Source organism: Engystomops pustulosus, chromosome 10 (genome assembly GCF_040894005.1).
Source record: "Engystomops pustulosus chromosome 10, aEngPut4.maternal, whole genome shotgun sequence".
NCBI classification, from domain to species: Eukaryota; Metazoa; Chordata; class Amphibia; order Anura; family Leptodactylidae; genus Engystomops; species Engystomops pustulosus.
The window spans coordinates 54,496,502-54,515,115 of NC_092420.1; the positions used below are offsets into that span (position 1 = coordinate 54,496,502).

An 18,614-nucleotide genomic window follows, 5' to 3' on the forward strand; every position below is an offset into this window, starting at 1 on the left:
CACATGCACAAGATTTGGCCGGCAAGATCTTGGCTGTCACAATACAGAAAGGAGGTCTCAATTACATTGATAGGGGGTGCTGTAAACGGAAGAAGAGTGACAGAAGAGGGCATCAGGGGACATCCTGATTCATCTTCGAATTGGAACACCCAACTGACTCAATTCTTCTCATTAGCATATATTATTTAAAATGTTTGGCGGCTAAGTTCTATGACAACATTTGGACAACAGCATGCGCAGCATGTCATAGCGATAAATGAGGTAAGCTGTTAAGTTTTTGGATCTGGATGGGACTGATAGGTTCCATTTAAGAACTCCATGCAGCGTCTTATTGGTTCACCAGTGGATTCTCTGGTGGTTTTAGGCTAAACCCAATACTGGACCTCTTAAGAAGGCAACCCAATTTGCAGGCTACTAGGGTCTGTTTCCCTGGGTTTCATGGAGGATGGGTACCCCGGATCATTTTAGCTGAAGGATCAAAGGAACGACTGTGTGGCGCTCCATATTGTATCTATAACAAAATACTTATAGGGGTCATAACCCTTGCCCCAATTCCAACTCCATTGTTGCTATGGGCTGCAGTTCTCCTTGTTGTGTTTGCAAAGTGATTGGTAAGAAAAACAGTAACTGGCACAGGATTTAAGGAAAGGGGTATATATCCATAACTACCTAAATAGCTTCTGCTGATACAGGAGCTCAACACTAGATTTAAAGGAGTTGTCTGAGACAAATGAGAAATACATATGTGGCCAGTGGGTGGCTGCTCCCTCACGGTGTCCCACGCTGTGAACAGATGACGGCCGAGGTAGTTGGCCATGCCCACCCGGCTCTATTCCCAGCGCTCAGGCACTGATAAATGGCGACAGGTGGGCGTGGCCGGAAGATATTCACAGCGCAGCTTCTGTGTCTCTGTAAACAAACAGGCGCATGGACCAAAGAGAGCGGGACACCCGGAGGGACCACGGATGTAAGTACAACTGTATTTTTGTAATCAGCTCCCTATCGGCCACATATACATTTTTCACTTGTCTTGGACAAACCCTTTAATAATACTAAACAACACATATAGCAGAGGTATGAAAATTATCAGCAGTTAAAGATGTAACTAGAAAAGAGTACAATGCATTAACATGGAGTGGCAGATGTGTGACATTTATATCAGTGTGTATAATAGTTTTTGAAAACTCCCATCTTAGTACTTGCAAATTTTTAGAGATTCCCCAATGACTGGTACAGTGCCAAGCGACTGTTGCTAGGCAAATGTTGTCCCAATATTCAAAAAGTATTTTAGGTCCTCCCAAAGCAATTATAGGCCTGTAAGCTTATTTCCTATTGGGAAGATATTGGAAATTAAGATACATACACAAACTTGTACATGTTTCTGGAGATGGGGTCGCGATCCAGATTGGCGGCTGAATGGGAGACAAAAAAGATGAAGTAGAGATTCAAGTGTAGGATGACTGGATAGAAGAATAAGAACAGAAGTAGTGATATAATGTGGGCCCAACACTGAACCTTGGGGTACACCACATATACATGCTGATCTTTCTAAGTTAGAATTCTTGGCGACAACTCTCTGAATTCAACCCTTCAGACAGTTTACAATTGCAAATGATTCCTGCAAAAGTAGCTGCTGTGAATATAGTTTTCATGGACTTTGCAAAGTCATATGACACTGTCCCTCACAGACATCTAAAGCATAAAATAAGGTCTAATGGTTTTGCAGGAATCATTTGCAATTGTAAACTGTCTGAAGGGTTGAATTCAGAGAGTTGTCGCCAAGAATTCTAACTTAGAAAGATCAGCATGTATATGTGGTGTACCCCAAGGTTCAGTGTTGGGCCCACTATCATTTAACTTTTATATTGATGTTATAGACAATGGGATTAGTATCTCTATCTATTTTTGCAGAAAAGCAAGTGGAGTGCAATCTATGGAGGGCAGCTACTTGGCATATGAGGTTCAATGTGGATAAATGTAAGAGGGAAGAGCCTTGATCATAGATAAAATAATAGCATGCAATGTCAGTCAGCTTCTTCTAAGCCAGCATGTTTTTCATGTATTAAAAGAGGTATGGACATTCAGGATAAGGATGTAATATTACCACTGTACATTGGTTTAGCCTTACGTGTAATATGCAGTTCAGTTCTTCACACAAGTTCATGAAAAAGGATGGCCCGGAAATTGAGAGGGTACAATGAAGAGCCACAAAAACTATAAGGTTATGGAGAGTCTCCATTTTGCGTAAAAATTTAAATAATTAGATTTATTTTGTAAAAAACTTGAGGAGTGACTGAGGGGGTATGATTTATATAAATATTTATATAAATATATAATTGAGCTATATAATATGATAAAAAGTAGTTTATGGTTAAATAAAAGGATAAGGAGCACTGTCTCCATCTGGACAAGAAAAGGTTTAATGTCTAGAGGCGACAAGGCTTTAGTGAAAAAAAGGGATCTGTGAAATAGCCAAGCTCAAGATCAGAGCGCATAAGAGATTTGAATCAGTGGAGACGTAACGATCAAAGGTTGCAAAGATATCAAGGGAGAGTTATCACGACTGGGCGCATGCATCCGATATACTAAGAAGATTTGACCAGGTGTAGAATTTCCCTATTTCCTGAACCTGGTGCAGTCTATAGTTAACGCATCGGGACGCATTAACTACTGAATATTCCTCACATCTGAGGAAAGCTTGTTCATGGATCAGGTGAATTTCCAAAATGATGATCTAAAAGTCTTCCCTGCAACCATAAAGACGACCCCAATAAATATGCTCTTTTAACTGGGTCATGCTCCCGCAGTAAAGCTGAATTCACACATTGGGCGTGCTAGAGAGGAGAAGAGGTAAGCGCAGCTCATCCCACCCCTCTCCATAGAAAATAGAGCCACATAATAGATAATACTGCCGCACGGCCATTCTTAGGGCCAAAGATAGAGCAGGCTCTACCTTTTTTGGAGCCACGTTCGTATTTTCTTTTCTTTTTGGAGACCAGGAAGGGGGAGTGCCAGCACTTCTGGAAGTGAGGCAACATCAAGCATTGTACAGGGGCAGCACTTTCCAGGAGAAGTTCCCCAAACTGCCAAGAAGGGAAGGACACAAAAAGGTACAGGGTGTGCTCCAAAAAAGGCATTCGGAAGGACACCAATTACCATTCAAACATGCCTAGAAAAACCAGGACTGTATAAAAGATTGCTTTTGTATTTAACACACTTCCCTGGACCTTTAGATTTTACCCTAATGTACTATGCACAGTTTATATATCATGACACATGCAGCACCTTCAAAAACCCTGCTGTGTGCCCAGCCTGTAGATTATTGCCACATATGGGGTGTTGCCGTACCCGGGTGAACCGACATCATCATTTTTGGGTTGTTTGTCTCCCGTGGCAGGAGCTGGCCACAAGGTGACTTAATGGATACTTTTTACTATGCACTATTCATTATGCATTTTCTTTGGGGTCCACCTGTGGGATCAAAATGCTAACTTCAACCCTAGATTAATTCATGGAGGAATGTAGTTTCAAAAATAGGGTCAGTTCTCAGGACTGAACTGGTCCCTAAGGTCATCTACAAATGCTTAATGATGCCAAAAAGAAAAATATATTTTAAAATGTCTGTGCTCCAAATGTCAGTTATTACCTTTTGAGCCCTGCCGTGTCTGCCGATTGCCACATATGGGGTATTGCCGTACCTGGGATAACCCGCAGAATGATTTTTGATGTGTTTGTCTCCAGTGGTATGAGTTGGGCTGAATTAATTTGCCACTGCAATGGCACTTTTGAGAAAACAATGCAATTTTTACGCGGCCCCATTCACTTTGTATTATATTTGGCCCAGCATCTCAGAGGTTAAAATGTTTATACGACAATAAACATTTGTATAATTATAATATATTCCAATATTTACAACCTTCTAGCCTTAATTCTAAAATATTTATTTCAGCAGAAAAAAATTGAGAAATTAAACCTAACGTGGCATTTCTATAAAATTAAAAAGTTTTCTAGGGTCAGTATTTCTGGGGGAAAAAAATCTTTAGTTTTTGCATCAGTTGCACTTATTTCTTAGCCAAGCCAGCATTACTAAGGCCACAACCAGTCATACTTTTAATAAAATAGCTAAAGTGAAAGCCTATGACACTGTGCCGCATCCCGTAGTGTTGCTACTTTCATTTGATTATAAAATCCAGTAAATGGTGTGAAGAGGGTGGATGAGAACCTTCAGTTTGTATTCGATGACATTCGAGCAATTTACTACTACAATTTTTTTTAACTTTTGGACTGTGAGATCTACAGGTAACATAAAAAACTTATTTGAAAGAATGTTGTGCACGAAACAAACTAACCCATACAATATAACAAGGATTACTAGGCTTCCTGTGCCTTTCTCGAAGACTTTTTGATATCATTTTGTCAAAGAGCTGCCTTATGAAGGAAGGTAAATGTCACCCTTGGTGAATCTTAGTTCACCCCGAAAGATGAAACCATACAAGGCAAATTTACTTTCAGTCAAGCCTGGTACAGCTGGTATTCAAACAGTTGCAAAACCCCCCAACAGTCCTAGAACCCAGTGGCGTAACTACCGCCGTAGCAGCCGTAGCGGTTGCTACGGGGCCCGTGCTGCACATGGGCCCGGGAAGGACGGCAATACCAAAATGTATTACTGCCGTTCTCCCGGGCCCCGTCTGCTGTGCTGAACAGAGAGCTGCCCACTTGTGGTGGCCCGGACTCTCCTACCCACCCCAAACTCATGACCCGCCCTCCAGCCTGCCGGTACGTCCTCTTCCCTCTTCATCCTTCCTCCCTGCGGTCTTCCCTCCCACGCGCTTTCCGGCACGTTCCTCCCACCTGCCTGCCCGACATGTCCTCCCACTGTGCGGCAGTTCCCCCCACCTGCTGTCTGACACATTCACCCGCTGGCTGGAACTTCCATCCACTCGGCAGTTGGCAATATCTCCTGGTCTTCCTCCCGCCCACCGGTCGATGCGTCCTCCCGCCGGCCGGCACTGCCTTCCACTCATGGTCACGTTCCTCCCACCTGCTGGCCGACTCGTCCTCTTGCCGCCCTGCACTTCTTCTCGCCGGCCTGCACTTCCCCCCGCCAGCCGGCCGATGCATACTCCCTTCCCTACACAGCCTGCTGATTTTGAAGGAGGCACGACCAGCCCACCAGGACCAAAAACGTAAGTAATGTTATCTGTATTTGTTTATGTATATTTGTATATATGTGTATATGGTGTGTGTGTATGTGTCTGTATATATGTGTATATGGTGTGTGTATGTGTCTGTATATATGTGTATATGGTGTGTGTGTGTGTATATGTTTGTGTATATGGTGTGTGTGTGTGTGTGTGTATGTGTCTGTATATATGTGTATATGGTGTGTGTATGTGTCTGTATATGTGGGTATGTGTCTGTATATATGTGTATATGGTGTGTATGTGTGTGTGTATATGTGTATATGGTGTGTGTGTATGTGTCTGTATATGTGTGTATGTGTCTGTATATGTGTGTATGTGTCTGTATATATGTGTATATGGTGTGTATGTGTGTGTGTATATGTGTATACGGTGTGTGTGTGTGTATGTGTCTGTATATGGTGTGTGTATATGTGTATATGGTGTGTGTGTATGTGTCTGTATATGGTGTGTGTGTATGTGTCTGTATATATGTGTATATGGTGTGTGTGTGTGTGTGTATATGTGTATATCCTGTGTGTGTATGTGTCTGTATATATGTGTATATGGTGTGTGTGTGTGTGTATATGTGTATATCCTGTGTGTGTATGTGTCTGTATATATGTGTATATGGTGCGTGTGTATATGTGTGTATGTGTGTGTATATATGTGTATATGGTGTGTGTGTCTGTATATATGTGTATATGGTGTGTGTGTCTGTATATATGTGTATATGGTGTGTGTGTCTGTATATATGTGTATATGGTGTGTGTGTCTGTATATATGTGTATATGGTGTGTGTATGTGTCTGCATTTATGTGTATATGGTGTGTGTGTGTGTATGTGTCTGTATATGTGTATATGGTGTGTGTATGTGTCTGTATTTATGTGTATATGGTGTGTGTGTGTATGTGTCTGTATATATGTGTATATGGTGTGTCTGTGTATATGTGTATATGGTGTGTGTGTGTATGTGTCTGTATATATGTGTTTATGGTGTGTGTATGTGTATATGGTGTGTGTGAATATGTGTATATGTGTGTGTCTGTATATATGTGTATATGGTGTGTGTATATGTGTCTGTATATATGTGTATATCAGGGGGGTAACTACGGTGGTAGCAGTCATAGTAGCCACTAAATCAGTGTCAGGGGGCCCCGTCATCCTACCTGACATACTAAAGAGTGGAGGATGTGCACCATTATATACGTATTATGCTGTACATTGCACAGCATAACATGTATATAACATATTTGTGATGTATATATGCTCTATATGTGTGTATAAATGTGTGATTATAACTTGCATGTGTGAGTATGCAAATATGTATATTTCTTTAGTGAGAAGGGGGGCCCCATGCAGAAGCCTGCTATGGGGCCCTGCTTCTCCTAGTTACGCCACTGCTAGAACCTCAAAAAAAGTTTCATGTAGAAGTTTTGGAGAAACACTCCATAAATTATAGTGCTGAATTACTGAATGACATGTAAATCCATCCCGTGAGAATCTCAATTCTCATGTGGGAATCATTTCAAACATGAGATGTATATGAATGTATACATTTATTAATAATGACACCTCTATCCACTTATATTGGCACCTGTAGTAATAAAAATAAGATACAGAGATCGAAAGGCTAAGCCTTAAAAGGACCAATTAAATACTACAGCTTGGTAAAACACAGACTAATATAGCAACTTTTAATTCAATCCAAATTTAACACTGTGGTGGAGCCTGACTGAAACACCTCGCTGCCAAGCAGGAAGTGGGAAGACGTTTGGTACTGAGTAAGCCAGTTGAAATCACTCCTATTTCTCTTAATAGTTAAAAAAAGTACACATTTTATCATTTTTCTTTTTATTGGCTAACTGAAATTAATAACATTACATGCAAGCTTCAGAGACTACATAAAGCTTGTCTGTAACATTATGACAGGAATGTAGTTTTTAGCCGGTGACAGGTTCCAATAGCCTATGTCAGTGATGGCAAACCTATGGCAATGGTACCAGAGGCGGCACTCAGAGCCCTTTCTATGGGCACCCGGGCCATGGCCCCAGCACACCAGACAGAACTCAAAGAATCTTCCTGTAGTTCCAAGCAACTTGTTATCTTTAGAGGACCTCCTGTTGGCCCCACAATATTCTCTGTACAGAAGGACCCTGGAAAAAAGCTTAAATGATGAAAATTCTCCATCTTTCTACTGTATTGCTGTCCTCAGGAGGCCAATATGATTGAAAGTTGTTGAACAGGGAGCAATAAGTTACTGCTTTAATTTTTGGTTGGCACCTCGCAATAAATAAGCAGGGTTTTGGGTTGCAGTTTGGGCACTCGGCCGCTAAAAGGTTCGCCAACACTGGCCTATGTTATGCTGATTTCACTAGTTTACAATAGTTTAATTCTTATTACTTGGCTCCCTGCCAGAAGCATGTGGTGAGTCCCTGGGGACACTCCTCTCCACACTCATGCAGCTCCCTCATCCCTCCCCATATGCCCTGAGCAGGGAGGGAGCGGTGTGGAGTAGTGGAAGGATGCATGAGGAGAGACAGGTACACATGCTGTAGCTGCCCTGCCTCCACATGCTGCTGTTTTGCCATGTTTGCCTGAAATAAATGTGTCTTGTAAAGTTTTCAGGACTTCTGTGCAACTTTTATCAAGTGTTTTTGAAATGTTACAACACAAATTGTTGCTAATGCATTAAAATCCACCTCAACCTTGCCTTCCAAGAACCTACCAATTTTTAATAGCTTCTCATGCAACTTTTGTAAGATTTTTGACAACATCTTGCCCAGTTTCATTGATAATATAGACACTTCCACAATTTGTGACCCTTCACTGAAAAGCAACTCTAGTATTAAATTGGTTGTCATTTGACCAGGGGCGTAACAATCGCCCTGTTGGGGGAGGGGCCCAGGCCTGCACATTGCCATGCGGGCACCTGTCCTGCCCGCCTGCTGCCATGCCCTGTGCACCCGATGCCATGCTCACCTGCTGCCACCTCCGCTCGCCCGATGCCATGTCCTGCACACTCGCCCGATGACACGCACTGCCCATCGGCCCAATGACATGTACCGACCACCCAACACCACAGACGCCCATCTGAAAGCCCACTAAAGATACAAATGAGTCCCTCTATGTATGTGCTGTGTGAGTGTATATGCTGTTTGTATATGGGGGTTGTGTGTGTGCGTGTATATGGGGTGTGTGTATATGGGGGGTGTATGTATATGGTGTGGGTGTGTGTATATATGGTGTGGGTGTGTGTGTATATGGTATGTGTATATGGCGTGTTTGTATATGGTATGTGCTATATGAGTGTAAGTGTGTATATGCTGTACATACTGTACATATGTGTGTATATATTTCATGTGTATGTATGCAGTATGTCTGCATATACTGTATTGGTGTGTACGTGTAATGAAATGTGTGTATATGAAAGTGTATTACTGTGTGTGATTGTATAAACATGTGTACAAATATGTATATATTTTTTTTTAAGGGGAAGGGGGGTCCCATGCAGAAGTTTGTCCATGGGGTCCAGCCTCTGCTAGTTACGCCACTGCATTTGACCATGTGTTTTCATACAGTTCACATACCTATGATATAGTTTGTATAGCCTATTGCCATATAACCTATGTTCTGCATAGCTACAGAAGTATTTAAGCAGGGGTCTTGTTCTCATTATTCATTTATTAGATAGTTAACATATTGTATTGCTATACAGCACTATTTGTTTATTTGCCTTATTCATTATTGCTATTTTACAGAAAGCCAAACTCTGACCTTTATTTTAAACAAAACCTCGGGAAAACACGGTCATGCAATCTCTCGATGTACTTTATCTCAGGCCTCATGCATACGACCGTATGTTTTTTCCTGTTCTATATACACATACAGCTGTATTTTGGCTGTAAATACAGCACATTTTTTTTATCTGTATGAGCACATTTGGCACCGTATCCATATAAAATACTGTTGGCGGCCAATTGATGGATGGATGACTATTGGCTGGAAGACAGAATGCACCTCCCACCGTCTCTGGATATTGCACAAAAGGCAGTGTTAAAAGTCAAGGGCAAATACATGGCTTTACATGCACTAGTGATGGTTGTATGTTTAAGCCACTATTGAGTCTCATGAAAAGGGTGGTATGATTTTCATAGAACTAAAAAGTCACAAAAAAAACGCAAAGCGCGATAGAGAAAGGGGGTTCAGACCCTAAATTCACCCACAATTGCTGTCACCTACCTAACAAGCCTAAAAAACCCTATTGGTTAGGGACTTCTGGTTGACAATACTTACACTCACTGAGGGCAGACATAACTGAGTCAAATCCAAGATGGCAGCGGAGCACAAAATTTATTAGCGAGAGAAATGTCAAAATAACGTAGCAGAGGTCATATTCACAGTATAGCCAAGCAATTAAAAACACAAATAGGACAATTGTGTCAGGAGACTAGTAAAATGAGAAAGGTGTAATGGCACAGGGCAGATATATAAAAGAGTTCCTGGACACTGCCCCTATCAGCTGACTGAATAGGCCGTCCATCACTTGTGAAACACAACTGAGCTCTAAAAAACAACACCCTTTTCTCCCAGGCAAAAGACTCTGGAAGTCAGTTGTGAATGAAGGCTTCCAGCAAACAGCCCTGGGTGTGACATAACTCAGAGCACTGCAGCTTTAGCGAGTTACAACAACAGCTTAGAAGATGAGATATGCTTAACCACAGTCAGTTAACATGGCATTTACAAATACAAATGTTAACATACATGTTAACAACACATTAACATAATGTTTTGTGAATGCAAATGTGAACAGCAGTGTAATTGAGCAAATCTCTTCTCATCTGTTGTATTGTGTTTCAAAACAAAATTTAAAAGCCATGTGTGAATGCAGTCTTTGCTTGTCAGTATACAAATCCATCACCGTTCCTGTGTAGCCTACACATATACTACTTGCCAACAGTGTCTTGGCTGGAAGCCAGTTCTCAATATACCCCATGTCTGTGGTATACATATGACAGAAATATATCTTAATATAAAAATGCAGCAATTTGCATGGATCAATGTTTAGATCCCATACTTATGTGGTGTTGTCCTGAGAAATTATAATTGAAAAGAATACAAAACCTGGGGTGGTTCATTATCTGACTTGCAGACCTGCTTTCATCTTAGTTTCTATGAGGAAAGATGATGTTATGATTAAGAGAGGAGGAAACTGGTATGTGCTATGTGGGAAGTAAAACTTGCTGAGGCAAAACCCACAAGGAGAGCATAGAATGCTTCAGATTCCTATGTCTCTACCCCAGAAACAGACACTCTAATGTGTCATAAAGGAGACATGCAACAGTTTATAGCTGCATCATAATAGAACACCTAGAAGTCCACTATTATCTACACTGACAATATCATGTATTCTACTACAGTAGAATTTTTAACAAGTAAAGAGAAGTCTGAAAATCCAGAAACTGTACTGATGTCATGAGACCATTTGACCACATCACTAAACCTCTCAGATATTACTCTATAAATCAGCATCTGTTGATTTTATTGCTGTTCGCTAACATTAAACTTTGAGGGTCACGAATAAATGTCTCATTGGGTATATCAAACACATAGGATTTTTATTGCCAGCCCCTGCTTCCCTATGAAGCAATTCATTCATTGTGTGAAAAAGCAAATGGCTCAGTTCCTTGACCAAATTGTAAATCACATGACTTCATATTCCCTCAACATCATTGCCTGTGGCATGTTTCAAAACTAAAAGTCTTTGGGGTGTACTTTCAGGGATTAGATCAAAATGATCAATGCAGCAGCACAGACATCATTTTCTCAGTTAAAATAAACTTTTAAAGTGGAAGACATTAGTATCCAGATATATTTGTGAAAAAAGTGACCCTATCAAAAACAAAGATTGGTCCACCTAGTGCTTTACCTTATTACTATCTTACTCTTTTATGTTCAAAGTACAAGTGCAATGCGGCATCAGAGTCCAACTTGTCGGTGTGCAGCAGCAGAAATAAGGATACATATGATTAACAAGTAATATAGTCAAGCCACCCCAGGCCTCTTGCGCCTATACAGGTACGATGTGAGTTGCACTAACGCCTGGATCTGGGTTCTCAACCCTTCTGCTCTAACAACGGCAGAAAAACTGAGTCGCCTAACAGTGGGGGTCCTGAACTCATTGAGGGAGGAAGAAGGGGCTGTGGGGTCGACAAGCAGATCTAAACAGACACTCAAATGGAAAGGGAGGGGAAAGGAAGAACGTATAAGAGAGGGGGTAGGGAGAGGACATCAAGGAACGAGGGGAAATGGAAAGGAGGGGTTGGTTGTTGGTGCATGTGAGCGAGACTATGTGGGCGGTTACAGTTGAGTTATTCAAGGGTGTGAGCCCAAGATATCTCTGAAGCTCTGGGACTCACGGAAAACCATCCAGGTTTGCCATCGTTTTATGAACTTTTCTGAAGTACCCAAGGTATCAGCCATTAATTCCTCCATTCTATAGATATGAAGCAACTCCTGGCCCAAACGGAAGGGGGAGTAGCAGAGTGCCATCTACAGGGAAGTACTGTGCATGCTGCTATCAAGGGGAATCTCAGAAGACTATTCTTTTGTTTCCGTCTGGAGCCGGGGAGGATGAAGAGCGAAGACACTCCTGGAGATTTTGGAGTCACCGAGCCAGTACTTTCAGAAGTGACTTCAAATACCTGGTCCCAAAAATCTTAGGGCACAACCACCATATCACCTCCATCTGCCCCACATCTCCTGCACGTGTCCTGTTTCGAGGCATAGATCAAATGCGGCAGAGATGGGACCCTTTACCATGTAGAGAGAATTTTTAAGTTTCTCTCTTGGGCGGAGCAGGCCACTGAGAGTTTATGCGTAAACAAAATTACTTTATCCCAGTCTCCGGGAGATAGGGAGATATTCAAATCTCTGGACCATTTGTCGAAGAAGGGTTGGGGCGTACTGTCAGACTCCTTCAAAAGAAGACCATATATTTGTGAGAAACAATGTTCTGGAGGGGATGCTAGGCGGAGCAGGGCTTCAAAGGTAACAGGGAAATTGAATGCAGCTGCGGAACCTGGTTGTTTCAGGTATGCTCCCAACTGATTCATTTCTAGTCAAGAGAGGTTGGATGAAGTACATAGACCTAAAAGTTTAGTAAAGGAGGGGATTCTTGGGCCTCCCCAAGGATATCGTGCATCCGGAGGTCCTTAAAGCTCGAGCAACCCAAAAACATAGTCCTGGAAAAGGGAAGTCTGAGTTGTGGAATAATGATGTGAGAGGACTAAACTGCCTGGAGAGGATTCCCCTCTTGGTGAGGGACGTCCAGAGCTGCAGGGTCTGAGCAAGGAATAGTGTCTGGGGATCAATCTCTACATGCTGAGAGCACACCCACGAGAGAGCTCTTATAGGGATCGGGGAGCTGTATTGCTACAACCGGTCCCATTGTGTGGTGTGTAGGTGATAATGCCAGTTTAGCAGACGCACCAGGATGGATGCCTGATGGTAAACTTTAAGGTCTGGTGGTCCCACTCGTCCACCGGACTGTGGCCTGATCAACACCGGCCAGCCAATCTGGGGGCGGACGTGCCCCCGAAAAAGTGTAGAAACGCAGATTGGATGGATTTAAAGAACAAGGAAGGAGGGATGATGGGGGCACCCTGGTAGAGGTGGTGAGGTCTTTCAGAGTATGTTCCAGGTGCGGTGGGCATATATTTGAGAGGTCTGTGGGCACCTGGATGACTAGATATTTAACCGAGGTTGAGTGCCAGCGGAATAGATAGTGCTCTCTAATGGCTTGTACATCCTCTGGGAGGAGAGAGACACTCAGGGCCTCTGACTTGCTAAAGTTAATTTTAAATTGCTCAGTTGGCTCAAATTCTTTGAGAAGGGAAGGGAGTGAGATCCTTGGCTGAGATATATAAAGCAGGAGGTCGTCAGCAAATAGTGCCGCTTTATATTGTCACTGACCCACTTGGATACCATGTATATTAGGATTGTGTCTTATAGCAATGGCCAGATGCTCCCCTGCTTCATAAACAGGAATGTTTTGATTAAATTGTCTCTTGCCTCTCTACCCCTATCGAACCCTACCTAGCCTTCGGAAGGTGAGGGGCCAGACGATCTGCCAGAATCTTGGAGTACAACTTCAGGTCCACATTTAGAAGGCATATAGGCCTATAACTAGCCGGGAGTAAAGGATCTTTATCTGGTTTTAATAGGACACTTGTCAGGCTTGCGGGTGTGGATCCTCTGGACCACTGCAGACGATGACACAAGCCACTACCTGGGACCGGAGTCTAAGTGGTACCCGCTTTTCACCAGAGCATGCCGCAAAGCGGGTTGGACTAGCTGCGGCATGGTATCACCAGGTCGTTCCACAAGCATGTCTTGTCTGCAGTGGTGGCCAAGGTCGAGGTACAGAGACGGCAGACAATCTCATGGTCAAAGTCCAGGCCCAGGGTCAGGGCAGGCGGCAGAGATGCAACGTCAGAGTCTAATCCGGGGTCAGCAACAAGAGGTCCAAGCAGATGGGTATGGGAACACGGCACACAGGACAGCAGTACAGAGGTACACAGGACAGCAGCACAGAGGAACACTGGTACACAGGAACACGGAGGAGCTCCGGTAACACAGGAACACGGAGGGACTCTGGGACACAGGAACGCAGGAGACACAGGAACGCAGGAGACACTGGAACGCAGGGGACACTGGAACACAGGGGACACTGGAACACAGGGGACACTGGAACTCAGGTAAATCACAGTAGAGCTTATCTCAGGCTGTGAGGCACAAAGATCGAGCAAGGCATTAAGGAAGGTGCTGGATTTTTAAAGGGGAAGTGATCAGCCAGTGCACCAATTAGCAGTGCGCTGGCCCTTTAAATTTCCTGAAGGTGCCGCACGCGCACCCTAAGAGATGGGGACACGCGCAAAGGGAACTCGGCTGAGAGTCAGGAACGGGGAGAGGTGAGCTGCGCTGGCGCCTCGCCTGCGAGCCTGGGGAGCATGGGTGAGCCCACGACCCACGATATGGGTCGCGGGATCACCTGTGACAACACTGATGTTGGCCTCCAACGACTGAGGGTGAAAGGCCACGGATGGGGAGATGGCATCGAACGCCTTTGTTAAGAATGGAGATCGGATTTCCCCAAACTGCTTGTAAAAGGCAAGAGAGAAACGGTTTGGGCCCGGGCTCTTCCCTGTATTTGTAATGGCGTCTTTCACTTCTTTCAAGTCTGACTCCAGGGTCACGGAAAGACTCCTCTTCCTCTACACATTTCCTGTGTGCAGAGAGAGTCTGTGTGTAGTAGATAGTCATTAAGACGCCATGACTATGGTCATAGTAATTGATACGTAAACCGGAGCGTGATCTCAAAGTACAATGTTACCAATGGTGGCAATTGGGTCCCAAGTAGGAGCCCTGTGTTGGAGAAAAAAGAAATCAATACGGCCGTAGGATTCATGTGCTGAGGTGTAATATGTATAATCCCTGTCATTAGGATATAGGATCTGCGAGACCTCTACTAATTGAAGGCTGTGGAGGTCCTTACTAAGGGAGCCCCACTGCCGCAGGGGGATGTGACTTTTCCCTGAGGAGGTATCTAGGTTAGCTTCTAATAGGAGATTAAATTCCCCGCCCAGCACCAGCATCCCCTCCGAGAACCGCGACAGCTCATGCAGAATTTCCCTGCAGATAGAGACTGGGAAGCGATTGGGTAGGTACAGGTTTGCTAATGTAAAGAACTGGTCAAAGATTTGTACCTTGATAAAAACATATCTGCCAGCATCATGTAGTAACTCGCCCAGGACCATGTGCGGGAGAGAATCGTGGACAGCAACAGACATGCCTTTGGATCGTGAATTAGGATAGGAGCTGTGGAACCAGGTATTGAAGTAACTCTAATCTCTAATCACCGGGAAATGGCCAGTTTTAAAATGCTTCTATTGTAAAAAAAAAGAATTTTAACACCCTGTCTATGCATGCCATAGAGGATTTTGGGATCTTTTTTAAGGGACATTCAACCCTCGTGCATTTAGAGACCCAAACCTGATAGTCGCCATTGGTATATAGCAACCTGGTAAACTAAACAGTGGGAATGGAGGACAGTACTAGGGGATGGGAGAGGGGACAGGGAAGGGACACTAGGGAAGTAAACAGGGAGAAGGGTGAACCAGGAAGAGGAAGGTAGGTAAAGAGGGGAGAACAAGGAAGAAAAGGAAATGAAAAAGTAGGCGAGCAGACAAGAGGGAAAGGGAGAAAAGAAGAAAATAACTACAGGCAACAAATGAACAGGAGGAAGCTACAGCAGGGTTAACCAAGGACCGTGATCTCTGCACTATACGATTGTTCAAGCAAGACACATAGAATTCCATATCTTCTTTCGTCGTTATAGCCTTCAGATGAGCCTTGATCGCACTCAGCTCTGCTAGGCACTCTAGAGCTTGAGTGAGTAAGAAGGGCTGGAAGTGCTCGGGTACAGGAGATATGGGCGCTGGGCAAGAACTGGAACAAAGATTGGTGGGTGTGGAGAAGTGCCCTCCTCAGGTGTCTGAGAGCCCACGAATACTTGAGGAGACAAGGTTGAGTGCAGCATGTGAGCATGTGCAGCACATGCAGCATGTAAGGATGGGATTGGGGGTCCCAGGGGATAAGCTGGTCCGGTTGATGAAAATAAGGATAAGGATAAAGAGGAGTAACTGTGAAGGCTACTTACAATGCTATGACCTGTGTCAGGGATTGTTGGTCCCGAATACCTCTGGGCTGGGGATCGTCCCGTGTGTAGGAGGTATACTGAGAGACAGCTGGGGACATAGAGACAGGGGTCTGAGTGGGGGACCGAGCCTGGGCCACTTGGTTCCTGGGTAAAAGGGTCGACTGAGTGTGCTGAGAAAACCCCACAGCTGGTCTCCTAAGGTCTCTTGGCTGTGGAGAACAAGGAGGTGTCGGCTGAGGTACCACTTCTGGTGACTCTGGGAGGCTTCGCAGAGAGAAAGCATGGTGGACCTCTGCAACCACCTGCAGTGAATGCAATGGGGCTCCTGTAGGAAGGCAGGGTTCCAATTATTTAGGCCTGGGACCTCTTGACCATCCCTTAAGCCGGGGACTGGCATACTGCCTGAGGGCGCGTGAGAGGGAAACTGACCGTGAATCTACCTGCCGGGGTGTCTGGCTTCTTCTCTGGGCACTCCCTCGGGCCATCATCCTTCCCTGCCCGGCAGATGGGACTGCTGCATGGAGCCCTCCCCGGACACTCTCTCACCCCCCGGGGGGAATCAGCACTCCCCATGGGCCAGGCTGTGCCGGGATGGATCGCACAACGTTTCCCGCGACCATGACAGGAGCCGCATGCGGAGGAGAGGGCGCGCAGCAGGTTGGTGTCCCGGCGGTTTACCCGCAAGCGAGCCGCCGATCTTCCTTGGCGATGACAGGTGACGATCTTACAGCTCAAATCCGGTTGGTCGCTGGGCTCCGAAGTGGCGCGCCGGGCGCCGCCATCTTAGGTCTTGTGGGAGCCAATGCTGCAGGAGTCAGGGTAAGGAACCGTCTGATTCCTCTTCTGGAGCCCGGAACTGTGGTGTTGCGGTGTTCTGTGGGGTCCCCTTCTTCTTTGGCCCCATGGACAAGGCTAATGGTGTTTAGAAAACCCTTACAAACGCTTGTTCAAGTATGCTAGCACAGCTGAAAATAGTTTGGCTAATGAGAGACGCTATAAAACTGACCTTCCTTTGAGCTGGTTGAGAATCTGGAGTATCACATTTGTTTGTTCTATGAAACTCTCACAATGGCCATGAAAAAAAGAACTTGACAGTCTATTCTTGTTCTTAGAAATAAAGGCCATTTCATTTGAGAAATTGCCAAAAAACTGAAGACTTTCTACAACGGTGTGTGCTACTCCCTTCAGAGGAGAGCATAAACAGGCTCTAATCAGAGTAGAAAGAGAAGTGAGAGGCCACGCTGCACAACTAAGCAACAAGACAATTACATTAGAGTCTCTAGTTTGAGAAAGCATTGCCTCACAGATTCTCAACTGGCAGCTTCATTAAATGGTACCCGCCAAATGCCAGTGTCCACCTCTACAGTGAAGAGGTGGCTCCAGGACGCTGGCTTTCAAGGCAGTAGTAGTAGTATTTTAATCTATTTTTATATTTTATCATTTATATATTCATAATAAAAATGTAAATTAGATCATTGTAAAAAAAACAGAGCAAATTTGCTGTTCTCTAACCCCTTATCAGTTTTAGTCAATACAAACCATGATGGTTGATTGGTCTAGTGGCGTAACTACATCTGTAGCAGCCGTAGTGGCTGCTACGGGGCCTGAAGGTCCGGGGGCTTGTGGTGCACAGGCAACACCTAATTGATCATTCCCAGCCTGTCTGTGACGCTACGCACAATTTCATTACAACGGCCCAGGGCGGCGGCGAAGGTACTGTGGTTTATGAATTTTATGCTCCCCCTCTCTCCGCCAGGATTGAGCATGCTGCTCCTCGTAGTGCCGGATCCTAAACAATTGCGCAGACTTTGCTGTTCCGCCGGCACACTTCAGTCTCGGGTCTCCGAGTATGATGAATTTTGTATACATACTATATGTACGTGTGCATGATGTCTATGAACTGTATGTGCGTGTATATGATGTATGGTATGTATATACTGTATGCATGTGCATATAGTACATGTATGTATATGCAATATGTGTGTATATATTGTGTTTATACTGTATGTGTGTGTATATTGTAGGGTGCTTATATATACTGTATGTCCAAGTATATTATGTTTATATGCTACCGTATATACTTGAGTATAAGCCGACCCGAGTATAAGCCAAGGCCCCTAATTTTACCACCCAAAACTGGGAAAACCTATTGACTCGAGTATAAGCTGAGGGTGGGAAATGCATTGGCACAGACCCCCCCCCCAGTATACAGCCAACCAGCCCCCTATAGTATACAGCCTGCCCCCAGTAGTATACAGCCAGCCCAGCTTGCCCCCAGTAGTATACAGCCAGCCCCATGTAGTGTACAGCTAGCCCCATGTAGTATACAGCTAGCCCCATGTAGTATACAGCTAGCTCCATGTAGTATACAGCTAGCCCCATGTAGTATACAGCTAGCCCCATGTAGTATACAGCTGGCTCCATGTAGTATACAGCTAGCTCCATGTAGTATACAGCTAGCTCCATGTAGTATACAGCTAGCCCCATGTAGTATACAGCTAGCCCAATGTAGTATACAGCTAGCTCCATGTAGTATACAGCTAGCCCCATGTAGTATACAGCTAGCCCCATGTAGTATACAGCCAGCCCCATGTAGTATACAGCTAGCTCCATGTAGTATACAGCTAGCCCCATGTAGTATACAGCTAGCCCCATGTAGTATACAGCCTGCCCCCAGTAGTATACAGCTGGCCCCATGTAGTATACAGCCTGCC

General features: G+C 44.4%; 1 long non-coding RNA gene across 1 annotated transcript in view; it reads right to left on the reverse strand.

Annotated features, from left to right (window-relative positions):
* Positions 1 to 10,434, reverse strand: part of LOC140103868 (uncharacterized) — a 29,107-nt gene extending 18,673 nt beyond the window's left edge. The window contains exon 1 of the long non-coding RNA XR_011850195.1: positions 10,305 to 10,434. This is a non-coding gene — a long non-coding RNA (uncharacterized lncRNA). The remainder of the gene's footprint in view (positions 1 to 10,304) is intronic.
* Between the last annotated feature and the right edge of the window lie 8,180 nt (positions 10,435 to 18,614).